This window comes from Erpetoichthys calabaricus, chromosome 17 (genome assembly GCF_900747795.2).
Source record: "Erpetoichthys calabaricus chromosome 17, fErpCal1.3, whole genome shotgun sequence".
Lineage (NCBI taxonomy): Eukaryota > Metazoa > Chordata > Cladistia > Polypteriformes > Polypteridae > Erpetoichthys > Erpetoichthys calabaricus.
In genome coordinates this window covers 22,744,114-22,769,081 of record NC_041410.2, presented here as the reverse complement: position 1 = coordinate 22,769,081, position 24,968 = coordinate 22,744,114, and the positions used below count along the sequence as shown (strand labels likewise).

At 37.6% G+C, this 24,968-nt stretch overlaps 1 long non-coding RNA gene across 3 annotated transcripts in view; it reads left to right on the top strand.

The window, feature by feature from the left end:
• Nucleotides 1–24,968, top strand: part of LOC114667577 (uncharacterized) — a 63,782-nt gene that overhangs the window by 5,374 nt on the left and 33,440 nt on the right. For 2 of the 3 annotated variants that reach the window (XR_007933752.1, XR_007933753.1), the window contains exon 3: nt 6,119–6,256. This is a non-coding gene — a long non-coding RNA (uncharacterized LOC114667577). Of the gene's footprint in view, nt 1–5,390; nt 5,849–5,884; nt 6,257–24,968 lie in introns of those variants that run through there. The other variant, XR_003718754.2, reaches the window with a different exon arrangement.

Sequence of the window (24,968 nt, the reverse complement as noted above, 5' to 3'; positions counted from 1 at the left end):
TTTTATTCTTGACAGTATATTTTTATCTCTCATCTTTCTTTTGTTATACCTGCCATTTTCCAAATTATGGAATTTTCTCCAGGCCACAATCAATATCAAGTTTTTGCATTAGCAATATATGGCCATCATTTTGCAGACTTTCTACTCTACATTTTCTGTTTGAAGTCATTAAGAGGCATTTAAGTTTCAGTCCTAAGTATTTATTTGAGATGAAACAAACATGGTGAAATAAGTTTAGCAAGCAATTTACATTCTCTTCTTGTCTAAAAGCTTCCTTCATAGTAGTAACTGAACAGTGAGGTGAGTCAGCAGACGTTTACCGTAGTTATATCGCTAGTCATAGTTTAGAGATGAAGCAGAAAATTGGGGAATTGGAGTGCATTATTTTTTGTGGGAAGCTGTACAGTAATAGTTTGCTGTTGTAATTAAAATTAAATATAAAATTAGCAAACCAACACAAATGCATGGCACCATAAGGTTTTATAGAGGTAAAGAGTAAATATCACATATCATTAGATTAGATCCATCCATGTTCTAAAACTATGATATCTTTTAGATTCAAAAAGTATTCATCAGAATCTGGTGCAGTTCAAAAACCAGCCCTGGACAGTGTCAACAATTAAATGCAGAACACGCTCATTTAATTCTGACACATGGACACAAAGACCATATACAAACTCCAGTTTTTTGGAGCCAAGAGATTGCAGAATAATCCATTGCACTTACAATAGGTGCTGCCTTACTATTACAAAACTATTTTATAACATATAAAAATATAAGTTATTGTGTCTTTCCACATAAAACATTATGAAAACCTCTTTACTTGAAAGAACAGCTGAAAAAACTCTTCATTCAGAGGGAGTATGCAAAAGGCGAAGGATAACAGATGATCATTTATATTAAACCCACAACTGTTATAATCATGTTATAGGAAAGAGAGGAAAAGAATAATATATCAATAAAACTGTCACTTGAGGGGTGATTCCCATTGTTCCCCAAGTAAGACAATTGTAGTTGCATCTTTTCCAGGTTCCCAAAATCAAGCAGCTAAGTTGGCAAGGTAAGATCCAGCATGAGTCAAATGCATAACATAAGAAATTGCTCAGTCCAATAAAGTTCGTTTTAAAAGTTTACTGAAAATTTAAAAAGGAACAAATCACAAAAATTCAGAAAAAAAGTTATTATACACTCAGAATAAAAGGCAAAAAGAGAAAATAAGGTTTCTTCTAAAATCTGAGCTTTTTTCTTGTTAAACTTCAGTTCTTTTGAAACTCAAAATTTGTGTTATTTCTCTATGGCAAACTTACATAGGTTTCATGTAATGCATTCAAGACCTTCTATAAGTATGTACTGTATGGTACAGTATGATACGGTTTGAAACTGTTTTGCCCTACATGCCTTACCAACTGCAAGGCAGATCATAAACTGGGACTAATCTGTAGTAAGAGGGACAAGAAATAATTAGAATATTTATAGTTAGCTTGTGGGGGTTATAATAGAACCTCCCATTGTCTATGCTCTAATATATTTAGGCAAACATTTTAACACAATTAAGAAAAAACCTCTGTCAATTTAAAATAACCTTACTGACTTAACAAATGGATCTTGCAACAATGATTACCCTCAGAACAGCCAGTCTGTTGGTATGGTGGATAAATAGCATCAATAATTCACAGTACAGAATTTTCAATTGGAAATATCAAAGTGGGCCTGGTGTTTAGGCAAATTTCAGATTGTATTTATTTCAGTGTCATCATCCTCTAACTTTGTTGTTTAAACAACTTTGTATGATGTAACGTTTGCTTCAGTTACAATCAGAATCAGAAGAGCTCCTGCAGGTAATAAAATTGCTTTGAATATGGAAAATGGAAAAAGGGTTATGTACTGTTTTTGAACACTTAGACTCTCCCCAGCTTTTCGATAAGACAGGACATTTTCACATTTTGGTAATTGGAACCAACAAGTTCCCGTTTTAAGGGACAAAGTGGTATACAGTTTATCAATACCAATTTCTCCAGCTTGACTGAGAGTGGGCCTTGTCCAGAACTGGTTCATGCTACAGAGATCAGCTGCTTACTTCTGTGACCATGGTTTGGATTAAGTGGGGTTGAAAAAAGATGGATATATATGCACACATCTCTGGGTAACACTTTTATCGAAACGTGTTCAAACTGATTTTTTTCAGTGGATATGTTTAAGAACAAAAATTGAAATATGTTGCTTACATAAGAATTCAGAACTGTCAGCTTGGTATTTGGTGGGAGCACAATTCACTACAATAAAAGCTTTTTAAGTAAATGTTTGCAGACTTTGCATATCGTTTTAGGTGATTTACACCCTTCGTTGTTGGCAGCTTACTAAGGTTGTTTGAATTTCACTTCTGTACCACAAATTTCAAGTTTGGCCACAGTCTCTCAGTAGAATTGATGTGAGGACTTTGATCAGACCACTCATCTGTTTAGTCTTCAGCCACTCCTTTGTAGCTTAGACTCAGAGCTTTGTCTTGCTGAGAAGTGAGTTTTCATTGCAAATTTAATTACAGGAAAGAAGCATCTGCGTTGTAAGATACGTTCGCCATAATATATCACTTTAGGAATGACATCATAGTCGGCATTGACATCATTAAAGGTCCAATATACAATATATTTTTGGTTTTAAGTCAGAAAGTTTCTACATAATCTTTTAAAAAAGAAAGCATATACACACTCCCCGGCTACTTTATTAGCTACACCTTGCTAGTACTAGGGTGGACCCTCTTTTGCTTTCAGTACTGCTGCACATCTTCATGGCATAGGTTCAACAAGGTGTTAGAAACGTTCCTCAGGGACTTTGGTCCATATTGACATGATAGCTTCACGCAGTTGCTGCAGATTTGTCAGCTGCACATCCATGATGCAAATCTCCCATTCCACCACATCCTAAAGGTGCCCTGTGGGATTGAGATCTGGTGACTATGGAGGCCATTTGAGTACAGTCAACTCAGTGTCGTGTTCAAGAAACCAATTTGAGATGATTTGAGCTTTGTGACAAGGTGCTTTATACTGCTGGAAGTAGCCATCAGAAGATGGATGCACTGTGGTCATAAAGGGATGGACACAGTCAGCAACAATACTGAGATAGGCTGTGTCATTTAAGCAACGCTTATTTGGCAGTAAGGGTCCCGAAGTATGCCAGGAAAATATCCCCCACACCATCATGCCACCGCCACCAGCCTGAACCGTTGATACAAGTCAGGTTGCTTTCATGTTGTTGATGCCAAATTCTGACTCCATCATCTGAATGTCAACAGAAATCAAGACTCTTGAAACCAGGCAACATTTCGAACATCAACAAGGCATTTTCAACCAGACAACTGCCACTCACTGGATATTTTCCCTTTTCTGGACCATTCACTGTAAACCCTAGAGACAGTTGTACGTGAAACTCCCAGTAGATCAGCAGTTTCTGAAATACTCAGACCAGCCTGTGTGGCACCAACAAACATGGCACATTCAGATTCACTTAAATCACCTTTCTTCACCCTTCTGATGCTTGGTTTGAACTTCAGCAGGTTGTCTTAACAATGTCTGCATGCCTCAAAGCATTGAGTTGATGCCATATGATTGGCTGATTAGATATTTACGTTAACTAGAAGTTGAACTAGAACAGGTATACCTAATAAAGTGGCTGGTGAGTGTATATGTGTTTGAATAGTTGGTTAGTTATGGAAATCACTATGTACTCTAAGTAGGGGTTAATTAAACTTTTTTTTTTGACACGGTCCAGTCTTATCCTTTTTAGTGTTTTTGGGACTCTTTCCTTGTTGAATGCCCAGATGATCTTCAGTAGTAAAGTGTCCTCCCTTGGAAAATCATGAAGGATCATTGGGGTAAACAAGGGCGATCTTTGAAGAAATATTGATTTCTTAGTCAACCTGCAGTGACCCACCGCCACCCACTCCACAAACCATCTGAAACCCATAACCATTACATACAACAGCACCTCATGACCCAGTTTAGGTGGTAACCCATACAATTAATAGTCAGATAGACAGATGAGATGTACAAAATACAGGTATGGTATTGGCTGACATTAATCTGCCACGTTGTCCAGGTCTTTACAGTGTATTTGCAGCAGTGTTGGCACAGTGGTTAGTGCTGCTGCCCTACGGATCCAGGCTTGCTTAGGTCAGAATTCTGTGTCCAGCCAATGTTTATCTGGAATATGCATGCTCGCATTGTGTCTGTTTCTACCCTGCACATAATACAGCTGATATAGGTTCTGACTTCCTGTGGCCCTAATTTGGGTAAAATCAATATATGGTAGTATAGATTAGGTGTATACTTTTCATAGAGTAGCTATGATAGATAGTAATGGGGTCCTTTTTCCTATAATGTGAATACTTACCAATTTGTTGCCATTCCTTTTTTCCATCACTGTGCTAAAGACACAAAGTTATCCAGTTGAGTTAAAAAATACATCTGGTGTACAGAATCATTTGTAAGCAATGACCAAGGACTATAATCACATACTGTATATCATATATTTGCATTTGTAATTTTACCATCTTACAATCCTCAACCATACTTATAATATGCTGTACAATGTAATAATGCACTACCAATGCCTATTGCAAGAACTCCACAGACTTTTCAAGTCTGAATTAATGTAATGAAGAGAGCATGTTGGTGAAGCTATGAGATATCCAAAGGTTCATTAGATTTTTTTTTTTTAATTATGAATGATAGATTCATATATGCTAGACATTCTACCCCATCTTTTCTTAGATTACATTGTTTTTGATGGACTATATGCAAATGTGTGCATTTCAGGAATGCCTTCAAAAGCGCAGTCTCAGTATTCCTGCTTCACTTTTTATTTTTTGTTGCATAGTGTAATTATTATCATTGACTGACTTTGTTCCTGTATGTATTTAATTTATTAATGTTTGTCTTTTTCTCCTGTAATGTCGTTCAGTTCTGGTCAAGTCAGAAGAAGATGGAGTGTGCAGTTATACAAAGTGTCTGCTGTCGCCATTGTCTACTAGTGTGTATGTTACTATCTGTACTATTTTATGTATCCCAGGTTTCACAGCAAATGGGATAGCTATCAGCTTATCTCTTCCCAACTCTGCAACAATTGCAGATGGGAATCACCACCCTGTGTTGATCTGTGCAACACAGTTAACTGAGTGAGCTGCCGAGGAATGCTGTGCTGGCTATCATATCTGTTAGTTAAGTCCATTCAAGAGCACATATTTGAGCCTATTAGTGAAAGTAAGTGTGTGTCATGTGTGTATATATATATATATATATATATATATATATATATAATATATATATATATATAATGTGTGTGTGTATATATATATGTATATATATATATACATACATATTAATACATTTTTTTCTCTGTGTGTCTTTGTGTGTTTGTCTCTGTATGTTGCACACTGCTGTTTGCTGGTCAACCCACACCCGTAGATCCGATCTTGTGTGTAAACTTCACTCGCAAGCTTGTGTCTGTGGGTCTGTGTCGACATGGCAGCATCACCGCTGAGGAGGAGTAGTGTGAAAGGGGTGGGGAGCGGGTGGACGAAAGATCCGCCCCGTCAGGAAGAATCATCAGTAATTTGCATAGCCTAAGTGTCTCCCTGCACTAGCAAATGTGAAAACCATTTCAACCAGAAGGTACAGTCAGTAACTATACGGTTAGTAGTATCAGGTTCTGCATAGGATATTTTTAATTATTAAATAATTTTAAAAATAGACCTGGATTAGCAGAATGTAATTCCTACCAAGCTAGAAAGCCTCCATTTTGCCAAAAATTGAATTTGTGTCCTAGTTAAGCTTTTCAGTAAAGAGTTTAAGCAGTTCGGAAGCACCGCATTGTCCTGTTTTCTGAAGAGACCAGGAAGCACCGCATTGTCCTGTTTTCTGAAGAGACCATGACCTGCAAGCTTAACATTATTTCATTGCTGATACAGCATGTTGTTGCATCCTGATTTATGAAATATCCACAAATCAGTGTTTGTTTGTGTGTGCTAGTTTTATTTTTATACTGGTGGCAAACCATCCATCATTTATTTATGTGTTCACTGGGAAATAATAAAAAAAACATGATCTGATGTTCTCCTTCCCAGGACAACTGGAACTTTCTTTAAAGTGGATGCTCAGTTTCCCAGGGGCATGCTTTTTCACAGAAAAATGATGACAGATGAATTCGACTATCTTGGCCATGCTTTATATGAAGAGCCACAAGAAAATTACCCAACATACTGGTAAGTCTCATTTATTTATGTTGTATATATATAGTTTTTCTTATGAAGTAATGAAGTATACTGTATAAATTTTCATCTGTCCATGAGTCAAGCCTAGATATAGTATCCATTTAGATCATCATGTCTTTGTACACCTGGCATATGCAATACCAAAGCAGGCAATGTGAGTAATACATAATAATGTCAGTTCAGATGCCAAAATGCTAAAAAAAGAGAGATGAATGAGCCTGAGACAGTATGAGGGGGGAATGAAATGAATAAGTTGATGACTGGCACCTGATTAAGAGTTAGTTCTGATTCTTACAGCTAGAAAGTCAATAATTATGGCTTATCAAAAGACACACCATTCAGTTAAAGTCATCCATCAGTGGCTTAACAAAAAAGAGTTCCTTCTATTGTTTTAAGATTGCTGAGATTGATGCTTCTGATCTTTTCAGGCCCCTTACTCAGCTATGCCAGTTGTAACTCAACAAATGTGACATACTATATGTCTGCTAGAAGAGTGCCAGGAGGTCTTAGTCAGAGTAGTATTTCTGTTTGGCAGTCAGCAAACTAAAGTGATGCCTCCTTAGTCTTTGGGCTTAGATACTGTTATAGACAGGTTGATTTACAGTAAGTGGCACTACCTTTATCTGTAGATAAATAATGTTCATCTCAAAGTGATTTAATTATTTTGTTATATTCCTTCATTGTGTTGTATATAAATGGGTTAGTTAGTAGGAAAAAACACATCTTCATATGCTTTTACAATATTTTGCACAGAATTAGCATTTAACTCTCCTGCTATTTGTGCCAGTCTGAATCTGCCTTGTATTTTACCTAAATGTTTGTAACAAGAGTTCAGAACTGAAGACTTGTGATCCTTCTCCCTTTGTGGGCATTGTGTTAAGCCAAATGTTTGCCAGCTAACATTTTCTTTGTTGTTTCTTTCTATATGCTGATTTTAGCACCCCAATGTTTAGTTTCCTTGGTGCTGCTTATATTGCCACTGTGGTTATATTCTAAGCTGAGCTTTAAAATCATATATTGTAAATGACCATGAAAATAATGAGCTTTTCAGCTGTTTATGAAACTGTTAATCTAAAATTGTGATGTATTCTATGTATATAAACCCGTATGGTACCTTCAACAGAGATCTTCACAATTTACCTATTGAACACCTACTGTTAGTATTAGAGACAGTGCTACTCAACTCTAATGGCCGAATCTTCTGCAATATCCCTGAATGTTTGTCATACGACAAGAGCATGTTAAGGAAATGGTGAATAATGTGTAGCATTAGCCTTAATTTTCTAAACTAATCAATTATATTCATGCAGGTAGTTGAATAAAACATATAGTGTGAAAAGAACAAGAACGAGAAAACTGTCAATGTTACACAGAATTCAACTGAATCTAATGTCATAAACTAATTATGGTACCGTGCATATACACATGCTTTGCATTTTTAAGTGTCTGTGCAACATACCTTTTTGTAGTTTAAAACATACTGTAGCCGCCGAAGTATAAGGCGAGTTCAAGCACGGGTAAAACACGTGCCGAAAGAAATCTCTCAGTCCAAAAGTTCATTTTAAAAATATTTAGTGAAAATTAAAAGCAAATAATCCAAACAAGAATAAAGAGAAAAGTTGTTGCACACATAGAATATAAGACAAAAAAATGGAAAAATGTATCTTCTCTAAACTTAGCTTTTCTTGAGAAACTTTAGTTATTTCTGTACTTAAAAGTTCTTTACTTCTTCTTCTATACTTGAAGATTCTTAACTTCTTCTGTACGCTTTAAATGTACGGTGCAGCACTTAAATTAAGCGCTTGGTCTTACATGTTACTTTACACACTCAAATGGCCCGTTGGCACGGTTTAAAACCATGTGCCCTCTACACCTTACACATGGCAAGGCTGGTCACTAACTGAGAATAATGTTTAATCAGAGCTGTTAGAAATGGCTAGAATATACCAATTCAATTCTACTTGAATCTTATGTAACTAGAAAATGGCTCTTACACATACATCACCTCCCATAGATTATGCATTGTCATTTAGTAAAAAATTTATGAATCTAATGTAACTAGGAAATGGCTCTTACATATACATCATGTTGTTTAAAGATTTGGTCTTTCTTCTTTTGTGGAGATGGCTACACAGTCATTATCATTCATAAACAAGCTGTTAGTTATAGTGGTAATGGTTTTAGTCAGTTCTTGCACCATGGGAAGAAGGAAGTACTTTAGGTACATAAGGGCTTCAGGATTCATGGAGATAACTTCTTCTAAACTTACAAAATGAATATGGCTAAAGAGTATTCTATGCAGAAAGCAGAATTTGATTTTCAGTTTTGATTACATTTAATTGGGGCGGCATGGTGGCGCAGTGGTAGCACTGCTGCCTTGCAGTTAGGAGACCTGGGTTCGCTTCCCGGGTCCTCCCTGCGTGGAGTTTGCATGTTCTCCCCGTGACATGCAGGCTAGGTGGATTGGTGATTCTAAATTGGCCCTAGTGTGTGCTTGGTGTGTGGGTGTGTTTGTGTGTGTCCTGCGGTGGGTTGGCACCCTGCCTGGGATTGGTTCCTGCCTTGTGCCCTGTGTTGGCTGGGATTGGTTCCAGCAGACCCCCATGACCCTGTATTCAGATTCAGCAGGTTGGAAAATGGATGGATTACATTTAATTGACTTTAAATAGTAAAGATACTCACCTGTGTTTTATGATGTCCTTCTGTGTTTAGCAAGGCATCATTTAGCACTGTCTTCCCAGGCCAAGATGATTCTTGACATCCTCTCATTGCTGCTCAGTAAAATGGAGTCATTGTTTTACAGACATGATTCATTTGTATGCATACAAAGTACAGAATGGGATTCCTGAAGATAATGTGTTTAGTAGCAGAAGCAGATGCAGTACATGCTAGTAAATCCTTTAATTTTTGGTTGCTTGCTAGCAAAGTTGGAAACAGACCAATAAACGAGAGTTTAAATATTGAGGCTATCCAATCTCTATGTAGACTTTGAAATATTAACTGCATCAAGTTTGCAGAGAAATCCGAATGGTGTTGCATAACAGTCCTATATAATAAGTATATAAGTTATAAACTCAGTGCTTTAGAATACATTAAAGCAAAATAGACACTTGGATGATTCAAAATGCTGGGTTAAAGTACAGGAACAACAGTGTTGGGATATATAGATAATATTAGTAGTATTCTAAAATTACTTTCCCTTCCCTATTAATTTTATACTTAATGATAAAGGCCAGCATTCTTCAGGCATTGCAGAATTTAATATCATGCTGCTGCAACGAATGACCTACATTTCCTGATTTTCAGCCATCTTTTTACTGATACTTTGTGTGTCACTATATTGTCCTTCACCCATTTGGTAGTATCACAGTAGAAGTGGTTCAATTGCTAATCACCTTGTCTTCATTTTATATTGCATCTTAAATTTTGAGCACTATTTTTCTGTGCACAATAATTTAATTTCTCATTTTCCATTAAATTGAAACACAGACTGCAGCTAAATATAAGCTGTGGTCTTGTAATTTTAAGTCCAACTCCTTTTCTATTAGGCCAGTGATACACAACCTATGTATGGCATTCTGGCCATGATTACCTACGATTATAGTACTCTCAGTCTTCACTAAGTATACAGTCTAACTCACACAATGAATACAGTTTAACTCACACAATATATTCCTGACAACTGGACTCACAGCAAACGGTTTACAAACTGTAAGCATATTCCGTTTACTACAATGTAAAGTGTAGGACATGTTAAAAGAGGAGTTATGAAGTACCAGTCTCGGCTGTATTGCCCATTTATATAATGTTCCTTTTCATGTTGTAAGATGTATAAATGCACACCAAGAGGTCAGAAATGCATCATATCACAAGAAGATACTGTAAAATGGGCATGCTAGTTAGAATGATCCTGGAGGATCCATATGTGGTATAATGTTTACCCCTCATAGCATGTATGGGTGCTTTTAGGGTTGTGGAGGCTTTAAGTGTAGAATTTTATTGGGATTATGTCATATTGCAGCAATCGTTCTTCAACTCTGTGGTTATGTTCTTTAGTCTTTACAACAAGCCATGCCCTTGGAGTTGAGCGCAATTGGTAGACTTTACACAGGGAGGAAAAAATTAAAGCCACAAATACACTGGTTAATGGAGGGTACGATGATGCGTGCCAAAGAATGGGGACATGGTGAGATAGTCAGCAGCAGAATGTCGAAAACGGGAGGACCCCAACAAAAGCAGATGAGCAAGCAAATATTATATCAGAAGGCAAAAAAAGGATGTAGCACATAATTAATTAAAAAAAGCAGAAATTCCTGAATAGAAACCATAGCTGAAGATGAAAGTAAAGGATCATAAACATGAGAGAATATTAGGAGTGAGTGAAGCAAGAGGAAATAACAGAATTTAAAGATAAGAGAATCCCAAATAAGTGTCAGAAGTCCGTTTAAGTAATGAGGATCATGAGCACAAACAAGTCACAGGTGATAGCTAAATAATTAAGGCTAGTGCATTTTTACATAACGTACAGCAGGAGGCAGTGTATTGGATTTGTTCATGTGTGTGGCATGTCAGTACTCGACACTATAATGCACTACAAAAACACTTCTTTAGAAACTACTGTAAAACAGGACAACTCCAATAAATTAATTTGTTAGAGTGAAAGTTAAGACTAAATTGTCCTTAAAAAACAGAAAGGGTACTATTGCTACCTTAATTAAGCATCAAAAAGCCAAATAATGTTAGCTTTCAAGTGACACCTTTAAACACATTTGCCGATCTTTTTGAAGCTGGAAGAACTTCATTACAATTTTTCTTGATGAGGGTCACAATGGTAAGATCCTGTGTTTGACAGACCACCCTACCCTGAGTAACATTTCCCATCTCTTCCTATGAAATTCCTGTATGACGTTATGCCAGTTCGGTGATACCATCCGATCAGCTTGTCCTGGATTTGCTCATTGGCATTATGGCTTGTTCACCACCTGTGTGATGTTCACAATGTACATCCTAACTTTTTACCCATACCATCTCAACTTTCATGGTTGAGATCCCCATTCTTTCATACGGGGGATAAATAAAGATAAAAGACGCAGAATGGTACTGAATGATGACAATGATGTTGATGATGTCATCTTACTATGAAATGACAACTGCATGAATTACAGTGTGTTTGAATTATAATTATTTTTTGGTGACTGAAGAGCATATCAAATAGTCCTCAACAGATCCACTATGCTAGTTAAGTAGCTGGCTACTGCTACTCAAGATCTGAAAGTGATCAACGTTTGAGATAAAGCACATGATTCTATTCAGTTCCATTGATAGCTGTACTCTTTTTTTTCATGCAAATCACTTTTTACACCAGTGGAATTTGTAGTATCTTTTTGCATTTAAAAAAATTGCAGATTTTATTTTGTTTTTGAAGAGAATATTGGAAAGCTTTAGTTGGTCTTGAAGTCAGTACTTCTCAACTAAACCTGTTCAGCAGCCAGCTGAGTTTAACTTTGCACTTCTTTCAACTTTAGAAGAATGTACATTTGAGGATTTACTTGAAGCATAAATCCTAATTACTCAGATGTCTTTATTGTGAACTTAAGTTTCTTACTGTGACCTTTATCTGACCAATTTAAACTGAAGTTGGTCTCTCATGGTGGATTTTCTGGAATGTCTTACCCTCCTGCCTGTTTGTGGCACACCTTTGGGCTGTTGATGGTAGTTTATAAATGGAAGTCAAACCATAGCAGGAGAGTTCATGCAGCTTCTGTGACTCTGTCTGATAACCAGCCTGCAGTCTTTAAGTGCATAGTAACATATTCAACCTACGCCTGAAGCTTAGTTAAAGGTGTTGGCTTCATCATTTTAACATATTCACGCACAATTTCAGGACTTAAATATTTTTTCTCTGATGTTTATAATCCTTTACTCATTCAAGTCTTTAATACTCCATTGGTTTCATGAGTGCTTGCCTGTTGCTGAAATGTGTTTGTGCAAGTGTGTCTCAGCATCTCCATATGATCTCTTATCCATCTTCTATTTGCAAATTCTCCTTTAAACAACTCTGCTGAATCCATGTCAGCTGTATGTATATCAGTCCTAAACATTAGTTGTCTTGTAAAAACATTTACAGTATAGTAGAGATAATATTTTGTTTGCTGTGGTGCTGGTGACCCTATTTGATACATGTTATAAAAGTATCTGGATCCCAACATGAAAAGAGCATTAAGTCACAAAGGAAAATATGTGTACTACAGCAAAGCAGCATAACTGTATATTCTGAAACCTGCTAAGCCCAAGTCAGAATTGCAGCAGCCAGAACCTATCGCTGCAACATTGTCATAGGAGTATAATGCCACTTCATCAGTGTTTATTTAAAATCACCAGTTAACATAATATACACATCTTTAGAAAACCAGAGCACCCAGAGAAAACCCCATGGGGACAAGGGAGGAATGAGCAAACATGACATAGAAAGCTGCTAGGTACAAGATTTGAACCCAGGATATTAGAATTATGAAGCAGCATTGTTAACAACTGCACCATCCAAAAACCAGAAATGCATGTTGATTTAATTAGTCAGAAGATCCCATTTCTGCCAACACAATTAAACCTACAGTTCATCTCACTCTTCCTTTGTCAACTGCTCTTCACTTACAGTTTAGTATTATCTAATTTCTACATTTATGCTGTACTCACAGAAGTACTTTACACTTTACTTTTACACTGTATGGAAGAGAACATCTAAAGGAGTGTTGTGAGTACATTACTATAATGGGAGTGTGCTCTTGTCCTGAACTGAAGGGTTTAATTTTAGTCCGACATTTCACTGAGTTATATACCTATACTTGTTAAAGTTTTAAATAGACCAAAAAACAGTAAAAATGTTCAGTGTATTTTGGCATAGCTACTACTTATTAGACAGTTTTAGAACTTGCTTCAGATTTGAGTATTATGGACTAGAAGTGCTGTTTCTGAAATGTTTGTCAATAAATTCTTAATCCATGCAGTTTGGCAATGAGCATATTATGGAATTATCAATCAGTTTTTTATATTACAGTTAGGTCCATAAATATTTGGACACAGACAACTTTTTTCTAATTTTGGTTCTGTACATTACCACAATGAATTTTAAATGAAACAACTCAGCTGCAGTTGAAGTGCAGACTTTCAGCTTTAATTCAGTGGGCTGAACAAAACGATTGCATAAAAATGTGAGGCAACTAAAGCATTTTTTTAACACAATCCCTTCATTCCAGGGGCTTAAAAGTAATTGGACAAATTGAATAACTGGAAATAAAATGTTCATTTCTAATACTTGGTTGAAAACTCTTTGCTGGCAATGACAGCCTGAAGTCTTGAACTCATGGACTTCACCAGATGCTGGGTTTCCTCCTTTTTAATGCTCTGCCAGGCCTTTACTGCAGCGGCTTTCAGTTGCTGTTTGTTTGTGGGCCTTTCTGTCTGAAGTTTAGTCTTCAACAACTGAAATGCATGCTCAATTGAGTTAAGATCAGGTGAATGACTTGGCCATTCAAGAATTTTCCACTTTGCTTTAATAAACTCCTGGGTTGCTTTGGCTGTATGTTTTGGGTCATTGTCCATCTGTGTCATGAAATGCCGCCCAATCAATTTGACTGCATTTAGCTGGATTTGAGCAGACAGTATGTCTCTGAACACCTCAGAATTCATTTGGCTGCTTCTGTCCCAGTGCCACTGGCAGCCATGCATGCCCAAGCCATCACACTGCCTCCACCGTGTTTTACAGATGATGTGGTATGCTTTGGATAATGAGCTGTTCCACGCCTTCTCCATACTTTTTTCTTGCCATCATTCTGGTAGAGGTTGATCTTGGTTTCATCTGTCCAAGGAATGTTTTTCCAGAACTGTGCTGGCTTTTTTGATGTTCTTTAGCAAAGTCCAATCTAGCCTTTCTATTCTTGAGGCTTATGAGTGGCTTGCACCTTGCAGTGCACCCTCTGTATTTACTTTCATGCAGTCTTGTCTTTATGGGAGACTTGGATATCGCTACACCTACCCCCTGGAGAGTGTTGTTCACTTGGTTGGCTGTTGTGAAGGGGTTTCTCTTCACCATGGAAATGATTCTTAAGTGGATGTCCAGGTCTTTTTGCGTTGCTGAGTTCACCAGTGCTTGCTTTCTTTCTCACCTGCGTGGAGAGCTCCTTTGACCGCATCTTGTCTGTTCACAGCAAAATCTTCCACATGCAAGCACCACACCTCAAATCAACTCCAGGCCTTTTATCTGCTTAATTGATAATGACATAACGATGGACTTGCCCACACCTGCCCATGAATTAGCCTTTGTCAATTCTCCAATTACATTTGAGCCCCTGAAATGAAGGGATTGTGTTAAAAAATGCTTTAGTTGCCTCACATTTTTATGCAATTGTTTTGTTCACCCCACTGAATTAAAGCTGAAAGTCTGCACTTCAACTGCATCTGAGTTGTTTCATTTAAAATTCATTGTGGCAATGTACAGAACCAAAATTAGAAAAAAGTTCTCTCTGTCCAAATATTTATGGACCTAACTGTATATGCCACCTTTCATTTTTTGCTCTCACTTTGTGCAGCACAAAATGAAAATACATTGTGCATACATAGAAAAAGATATTGGGTGAAAGATCAAGACAGTTTGATCAGGGACAGTCATGTATTGTCTTAAGAAGATTAAGGAGTACAAGCATACTAAATGAAATTAATCTCTGAATTCAAAGAGATATGAAAAATATATCTTCTGGTTTAATGTGAGTTCAAAGCTCTGTAATAAAGATAAATGAACATGAAATCTTTTTTTTTTGCATGCATCCTGATGATATCCAGCTGGATGTTTAGACACGCAGATACTAGACTGAAAAATGTGATTTTTTTTTCAGAATCTATAACATATTTTCACCAGAATCATCAGAATACTTATTTAGCAGTAGGGCAGAAAAAACCCAAACACAATATTATTGATTTCTCTCTATTATAATAAAAAAATCCTGGGACGAGACAAGACTTTTTAGCCTGGGACGAGACGTGACTTTTTCAGAGAGACACTTTCAAGTCCCGCAAGACGAGACTTTGTGCCAAGAGATTTAACCATACCCGGGGCCGGAAATAAAAGACAAAGAGTAGATGACAAAGTAGAACGTCGTAAAGAATTCAAAAACATTGGTGCGATACACATGCACAGCAGGTTAGAGATAATGAAAGTACTAAAATTCGAAAGTCTCATTACGCATTAGCACAAACAAATGGAAATTATTACTCGGCGAAATAACAGAACAGCGAAAAGAGATTGAATATATTGCTTGAATTTAAACTTTAAGTCGGAGACTTGTAGATTGTCTAATTTGTGTTCCCATCAGGGAAAAGTAGTGTTTCTTCCATGAAGAGGCGTATCTGCGAGAATTAAAAGATTTGTTGTTTGGTGAAAGTGAAATCCACATATGCGAGTGGCAGAGATGCAAAGTGGCTGGTGTGTAGCGCAGGCCAGGGGTGTTGGCAAGCGAAGCGAGCAGGGGGCACAGCCCCCTAGTTTATAATAAGAAAAATGTATATCTTTAGTCATCAGTACTCGCATTAACTAATTTCCTTGGATGTGAATCTTCTCTTAGTCAAGGTCTATATAAAATATGTATATGTGGTGTGTGTGTGTGTATATATATTTGTATATAATATATATATATGTGTGTGTGTGTGTGTGTTTGTGTATATATACTGTATATTTATATATATATATATATATATATATATATATATATATATACACACTATATATATATATATATATATATAATATATATATTTTTTTTTTTTTTTTTTTTTTTTTTTTTGTGTATAATATGTTGCAACCAATATCAGGTAATATCTCTTCTTCATTTCTGCCTGGTTGTCATCTAGGGAGCTGTGGGCGTTGCCAACCCCGCAACACTCCTCGCTACAGTGTTAAGCTGCAGTCCCACACAAGCATTCAGTTCCCTTTTCTCTAGCAGATGTTGGGGGAGGGAGCTGTTCCTTTTGAGTAATGGCTGTTCAAGAGGGAGGAATACCTTAATCCATATAACACCCCTTTATAGCACCTACTTACAACCTATTTAGAAAATGTAGACAATCTGACTGGGCAAAGTGCACCTCTCTTACCAGCATTTCAGACGTAGACATTGTTACCCAGCCATTGTGCATAAGACATCCTTATCTTATGTTAGTTACTCTTGATTGAAATAGATTTGGTTCTTTTGCTGTAAACAGGTACTTATTTTAAGGTTTGTAGTTTGAATAAATAAATCTAATTTTATAATGAGATGTTCTTTCATTGGTGAATCACTTTGTATTATATTTGTTTAATCTAGAGATCATGGGAAAGTTATTGTGGTTCCAAATGGTGTTTTTCTCACTGAATTGGTGGTTTATTTTTCAAACGGTGTTTCTTTCTCAGTAAATATGAACCTTATGAGTTCACTGACTTCTTATATTGTTCATTTAAGGTTCTGGCCCACTCAGTCTGGCAGCTCAAATTTTGTAGTGATGTACTTCTAAGTAGTAGTGAACCTGCTGAATCTTTAGAAGCTGAGCTCCTCTAGTTTTTCAGTTATGTTACTCTTCTTTTGGAACCACAGCTTGGCAGTGAATGCATTCTCATTTTCTAAAATATGTGGCTCATTCAAGGCAGTCTGGAGTTTTTGAATTTGAGAAGCTGGTAATTTTTTCACAGACGTTTCCCTTTTTTGCATGCAACCTGGAGGCTTTATGGTGAGCTGTATTTTTTTTTAATTCCCCTCACACTCCCAGGAGGTCTAAGCCATTTGTTCCAAGTGGCTGTTTGATTTCACTCATGAATTGTCCTGTCAAGTACACTGTGGTCATTTATGATCCAGGAGCTGTCTAGTGGAGGTGTTGGGGGAGTAATCTGTTTCTAATCCCTCCACGGACACTTCACTCATATTTCTCTGCTTCTTAAGTGGGTTTCTGATTGCACCTGGCTATGGTTTGTAATGGTGGGGTGAGCTGCAGGCCTCTTTGCAATTTTCCAGCTGTGACATCTGCACCACTCTTACAGTACGTTGCCTGACTATATGGCTTATTCACTCTGAATTCCTGCAATGGTTTTCATGTTTGTTGAAAGGTCCTCTGGCTATATGTGTTGAAATTTCTCCCTAATGCCTTATGTCTTGAATAGCAACACTGTGTATCTGCATTTTTTTAGATCTTTTCCATTACTATTGTAAATGTAAAAGACTTCGTTGAAAAAAATAAATCCTTCATAATACACCAGAGGGCAGTATGACTTCAGAAAAGCATATGCACCAGTAGCCCTGATAAAACAAGGACGAGGTGTGAGAAATGCTTTTCTTTGGCATATTTTCTTTAACTATCTACAGAAAGGGCCTGACCTAGTTACTTATGTGGTCACCATTATCGAGATCCTCGATGAAATGTGTTATAGAAGATAAAGACTTCTCATAAAATGATAAGAAATTGGTACCTTATTATTTTATAATTCACAAAGAGACCTTTTTAATTCAAAAGGTTAGCCTGTGTAAATTTGTCAATTTGTAATCAAAGAAAATAACTGCAAAATAATTCTTACATTCTATAGTGTGGTAAAGTGTTGACATTGCCTCATGGCTCCATGGACCTGGATTCAAATCATTGTCCAGTTACTAACATATATTATCATGAATTTGTGTATGTGTAATAGAGTGGTATCCCATGATGGTCTGCTTCCTGCTTTGTACCAAATGTTAGATAGATAAGCTGTGACTACTTGGGACCCTGTTACAGAAAAGAGGTTGGATTGATATAAAGCACGATATGTGCATTATTTACCAACTGTTACTGACATGTATATATGATACTAGAAACTCAAGGCTCCTAGGGGAGAGGAAGAAACTTAAGTCCAGTAAGAAATACAAAGTAAAAAAGCAAAAAAAATGAGAGGTACTTGGGGAAAGTACAGTTTGAATCTAATTCACCCTCGTTTTTATTTGTTTATTTATCAGTTGTTTGCAGAATTGTCAAGATTTATCCAAATGGTACTCTATTAAATAAAAATGCTATTCCACTGGCCATTCTTGAGCTACTAAAGGTGCAAGTCACCAACTTGGTCATTTTAATGTGTGTGCAGATGATTAGTTCATATCATTATGAGCAGATTTTTAGATTTTTGGTCAAATGTTCAGATCTATAATTTAAACCATTGTAGAACAGAACTGACTCTTTTATCAAAGAGTTAAATCAATGTTTGTAGAGTAGGTTTAATTTAAATTATAATTCTAAAACAGTTCATTATCATCCTCACTTCAGCAAGCGCTATATAAATGTAATGAATTATTATTATTATTAGTGCAGGGATTAGTCCCTTAAAGATCTAGAGATCTACAGATACTCCAGGGTGACAGTCTTAAAATACAGTATCATGGCATAATATAACATAACCTACCAAAACCCATTTAGTCCAATTCAGGTGGCAGGGGGCTGAATTCCTGAAATGGATAGCTGGTCACAGAAATGTAATTTTCATTCTGTTCTGAAGCTTAAAATTCTCAGACAGTATGTCTTTATTTTCGGACTGTATCCATCATAGCTTTATCACTTACACAGTTTTAAATGTGATTTTCAATTTTATTTTATTGATAGTTTATTTGTTGCCGTTATCAGTTTTGGATACCACAATATGCAGTGCATTGTTTTGGACAGTTCCTGACAATCTGCTTGTTTGCCACCTTGGGGTCTGATGGTGTCTGATCCCACAGGCCTGTAGCTTTATCACTTGCAGCCCGATCCTATCACATTTCAAAGGCTTGGCACTTGCATCTAACGCTTGACTCCATTATTGGAACATAGTGTACTTTTTTTTTTTTTTCTTTATAAAATTATGTTGATAGCTTGGCAGTACTCAAATGTTAATCAAAATATTAGACACTGTGGGAGTTTCTGGGAAGCAAAGCATATTGCTGCTCTGTTCATGATTTTAAGATGGATTGTCCATCCATTATTTAACCTAGTTAATCTATTTCTGAGTTGCAGAAGAATGATGGAATAGCGAAGTTAGCATGCACAGACAGAGAAAGACCATATTGGTATTAGCTCAGTTGGCCTTTATGTGGCCAGGCTTCGATGCTTTTACAGATTCTTTAGTAAATTATAAGTTTTGGTGAAAGCTTAATTGCACATTGTGTGCTGTGGACAATGAAATCATTTTACTCATATTTTGGAATAAATATTCAATGAAAGACATAATTATTAAAAGTCAGTTAAAAAACAAAACAAGCATCTAGAATCATGTAAGACAATTGATCAGATAGAGCAGTGCCTCAAAGTAAGATGTAACAAAAATCAATGTACATAATATGAGATTTTCCTAAATATAGTGTGTGTATATTATTAATTTACACATATTTTATTGCTACGTTAAAAAAATGGAGGCATTAATGGAAAAAGCAAGCTAATTAATCATTTTTCTTGACTATTCAGTTGTAACGGTAATTGCATTTCATGCAAGAATGATTCTTTCTAATATAATAAATGGTCAGGTCTTCTTCTTCTTTACAGTTTTGTAAAATGCAACTTATGAAAATATATCCATTCTTCCAGTGAAACATACTTTGTCAGATTTAGGATTGCAGTGGACATAGTCTGTCCTGGTGCCCTTGAATGGAAGGCAGGAACTAGCATCAGATGGAATGCCTGCCAGTCACAGGACACACATACTGCTCTAAAATAGCACCAACATACAGGTCTCAGATAGATAGATAGATAGATAGATAGATAGATAGATAGATAGATAGATAGATAGATAGATAGATAGATAGATAGATAGATAGGGCGGCACGGTGGCGCAGTGGGTAGTGCTGCTGCCTCGCAGTTGGGAGACCTGGGGACCTGGGTTCGCCTCCTGGGTCCTCCCTGCGTGGAGTTTGCATGTTCTCCCCGTGTCTGCGTGGGTTTCCTCCCACAGTCCAAAGACATGCAGGTTAGGTACATTGGCGATTCTAAATTATCCCTAGTGTGTGCTTGGTGTGTGGGTGTGTGTGTGCCCTGCGGTGGGCTGGTGCCCTGCCTGGGGTTTGTTTCCTGCCTTGCGCCCTGTGTTGGCTGGGATTGGCTCCAGCAGACCCCCGTGACCCTGTGGTTGGGATATAGCGGGATAGATAGATAGATAGATAGATAGATAGATAGATAGATAGATAGATAGATAGATAGATAGATAGATAGATAGATAGATAGATAGATAGATACTTTATTAATCCCAAGGGGAAATTCACATAATGGACCACCCTATCAATATTTACCTCATGTAAAATTAAATTCAGAAATCTAAAAGTGTTTGATAAGGTGCCACATGAAAGCTTGGGCATCCAACTAAATTAAGTGTGAATTTAGCGGGTTGTTTATAGATGAGTACAAAATTGGCTTAGATACAGGAAACAGAGTTATGGTGTGCGGAACTCTATCAGAATTGGGTGAAGTTTAGAGTTTTATCCCACAAGGGTCAGTGTTAGAGCCACTGCTATTTTTAATATAATTAAATGACTTGGATAGAAATACAAGTAACAAGCTGGTTAAGTTTGCAGATGTTACCATACTAGGCGCATTGTCAGATAACCTTGAATCTGTTGAATCATTATAGAGGGACAAGGACAGCATATAGGATTTGTCAGATTTGTGGCAGATGAAATTTCAACTACCAGACAGTGTTTGGATGCCATTAAGAAGGCTAACAGAATGTCAGGTTATATACATATATATAGTATTCACAGCCTTTGCTCAATACTTTGTCAATGTACCTTTGGCAGCAATTACAGCCTTAAGTCTTTTTGAATATGATGCCACAAGCTTGGCACACCTATCCTTGGCCAGTTTCACTCATTCCTCTTTGCAGCACCTCTCAAGCTCCATCAGGTTGGATGGGAAGCGTCGGTGCACAGCCATTTTAAGATCTCTTCAGAGATGTTCAATCGGATTCAAGTCTGGGCTCTGGCTGGGCCACTCAAGGACATTCACAGAGTTGTCCTGAAGCCACTCCTTTGATATCTTGGCTGTGTGCTTAGGGTCGTTGTCCTGCTGAAAGATGAACCGTCGCCCCAGTCTGAGGTCAAGAGCGCTCTGGAGCAGGTTTTGATCCAGGATGTCTCTGTACATTGCTGCAGTCATCTTTCCCTTTATCCTGACTAGTCTCCCAGTTCCTGCTGCTGAAAAACATCCTCACAGCATGATGCTGCAACCACCATACTTCACTGTAGGGATGGTGCCAGGTTTCCTCCAAACGTGACGCCTGGCATTCACACCAAAGAGTTCAATCTTTGTCTCATCAGACCAGAGAATTTTCTTTCTCATGGTCTGAGAGTTCTTCAGGTGCCTTTTGGCAAACTCCAGGCGGGTTGCCAAGTGCCTTTTACTAAGGAGTTGCTTCCGTCTGGCCACTCTATCATACAGGCCTGATTGGTGGATTGCTGCAGAGATGGTTGTCCTTCTGGAAGGTTCTCCTCTGTCCACAGAGGACCTCTGGAGCTCTGACAGAGTGACCATCGGGTTCTTGGTCACCTCCCTGACTAAGGCCCTTCTCCTCCGATCGCTCAGTTTAGATGGCCGGCCAGCTCTAGAAAGAGTCCTGGTGGTTTTGAACTTCTTCCACTTACGGATAATGGAGGCCACTGTGCTCATTGGGACCTTCAAAGCAGCAGAAATTTTTCTGTAACCTTCCCCAGATTTGTGCCTTGAGACAATCCTGTCTCGGAGGTCTGCAGACAATTCCTTTGACTTCATGCTTGGTTTGTGCTCTGACATGAACTGTCAACTGTGGGACTTTATATAGACAGGTGTGTGCCTTTCCAAATCATGTCCAACCAACTGAATTTACCACAGGTGGACTCCAATTAAGCTGCAGAAACATCTCAAGGATGATCAGGGGAAACAGGATGCACCTGAGCTCAATTTCGAGCTTCATGGCAAAGGCTGTGAATACTTACGTACATGTGCTTTCTCAATTTTTTTATTTTTAATACATTTGCAAAAATCTCAAGTAAACATTTTTCACGTTGTCATTATGGGGTGTTGTGTGTAGAATTCTGAGGAAAAAAATGAATTTAATCCATTTTGGAATAAGGCTGTAACATAACAAAATGTGGAGAAAGTGATGCGCTGTGAATACGGTACTTTACGGATGCACTGTATATGCCCTGATGTGTAGTGTACAAGTCCAAGGAGGTCATGCTCAAGTTTTATGACACACTGGTGAGTCCTCATTTGGAGTACTGTGTGCAGTTTTGGTCTCCAGGCTCCAAAAATGACATAGCAGTGCTAGAAAATGTCCAGAGAAGAGCAACTAGGCTCATTCCAGGGCTACAGGAGATGAATTATGAGGAAAAATTAAAAGAGCTGAGCCTTTTCAGTTTAAGCAAAAGGAAAGTAAGAGGAGACATGATTGAGATGTTTAAAATTATGAAGGGAATTAGTGTAGTGGATGGAGACTGTGACTTTACAATGAGTTCATCAACACAGGGACACAGCTGGAAACTTGTTAACGGTTAATTTCACGCAAACATTAGGAGATTTTTCTTCACACAGAGAACCTACCAACTGGTGTGGTTGGTTTAGGGACCTTGAAAAACAGACTTGATGTTATTTTTAAGGAATTAAGTGGATAAGACTGGTGAGCTTTTGTTCGACTGAATGGCCTGTTCTTGTCTAGATTGTTCTAAATTACCTTTATCATTAGGTTGATGTTAAACCAGCAAGGTGCAAGCAAGAAGAATCTATAATAAGCTGTTAATTGATGCTGCCATCACAATCAAACAGTTAATTAACTGTTTTTAAGTACTGAAATGCTTCTATTGTAAGCAGTGTGTATAAGCTAATCTATTTTGAATTTTAATATTAACAATTTAAAACCAAACTCTTGTAAGGTTTTTCAGTTGTTATGCAGCTGCATATGACAGGTTGGCTCTAGAGAAGTTGTGGTATTGTATGAGGAAGTCGGGAGTGGCAGAGAAGTATGTAAGAGTTGTACATTATATATATGAGGGAAGTGTGACCGTGGTGAGGTCTGCGGTAAGAGTGACGGGTGCATTCAAGGTGGAGGTGGGATTACATCAGGGATCGGCTCTGAGCCCTTTCTTGTTTGCAATGGTGATGGACAGGTTGACAGATGAGATTAGACAGGAGTCCCCCTGGACTATGATGTTTGCTGATGACATTGTGATCTGTAGCGATAGTAGGGAGCAGGTTGAGGAGACCCTGGAGAGGTGGAGATATGCTCTAGAGAGGAGAGGAATGAAGGTCAGTAGGAACAAGTCAGAATGCATGTATGTGAATGAGAGGGAGGTCAGTAGAATGATGAGAATGCAAGGAGTAGAGTTGGCAAAGGTGGATGAGTTTAAATACTTGGGATCAACAGCACAGAGTAATGGGGATTGTGAAAGAGAGGTGAAAAAGAGAGTGCAGGCAGGGTGGAGAAGAGTGTCAGGAGTAATGGAGGGGATCAGCAAGAGTGAAAGGGAAGGTCTACAGGATGGTAGTGAGACCATCTATGTTATATGGGTTGGAGACGGTGGCACTGACCATAAAGCAGGAGTCAGAGCTGGAGGTAGCAGAGTTAAAGATGCTAAGATTTGCATTGGGTGTGACAAGGATGGACAGGATTAGAAATGAGTACATTTCTTTGAGCTGACATTGAGGGTCAGCTCAAATTGGACTGTTGGGAGACAAAGTCAGAGAGGCGAGATTGCGTTGGTTTGGACATGTGCCGAGGAGAGATGCTGGGTATATTGGGAGAAGGATACTAAGGATAGAGCTGCCAGGCAAGAGAAAAAGAGGAAAGCCTAAGAGAAAGTTTGTGGATGTGGTGAGAGAGGACATGCAGGTGATGGATATAACAGAACAAGATACAGAGGACAGAAAGATATGGAAGAAGATGATCCACTGTGGCGAGCCCTAACAGGAGCAGCCGAAAGAAGAAGAAGAAGAACATGCAGCATGAATGACATTGAGGATTTTTTAGTTTAAATGTCTTGAAGTATTTTCAATCATCTGAGCACGCTTTGTCAAATTTAGAGTAAACATAGTTTTTGTCAAGGTCAGATAATTTATTAAATATGTTAAAACATGGGAAACAATCTGTATGTGTGGTGGCAAACTCACTTTTGCGGTTTGGACATGTCTAGGACAATTAAAAATGAAGCAGTTTTTTCACATAAACAGAAATGCAATGGAAGGGGTGTTAAAATCAAGCTTTATTTAATTATCAGACAGATGAAGCATAAAGGTTGCAGCCCTTTTGGCTTTAGCTGTTGAAATGTAATGTATATACTGTGACTTGTGTGTTTTTCCAGCCAGACTAACTTAAGTGAAGTTTTGTTTATTGCTTGTCAAATCAGATGATAATCGTTCATTGTGTTCAAAATTTGATTTATTTCTTCATTTTCATCATGTGATTGTATCATGATATAATTTGTGGAACTTTTGACTGTATAGACCTTGATGCTACTTTACTCTGGATAGCTCATTGAATATGGCTGACATGATAGATTTAGATCATGTTAATTGTGGTCTCTTAACATGGTAGTATCTAATTATCCATTGCGACAGTGCATGCTGATGCTTATTTCATTATTTTAATATACACTCACCGAGAAAATTATTAGGAACACCCTACCATTACTGGGTAGGGCCTCTTTTTGCTCTTGAAACAGCCTCAGTGCTTCAC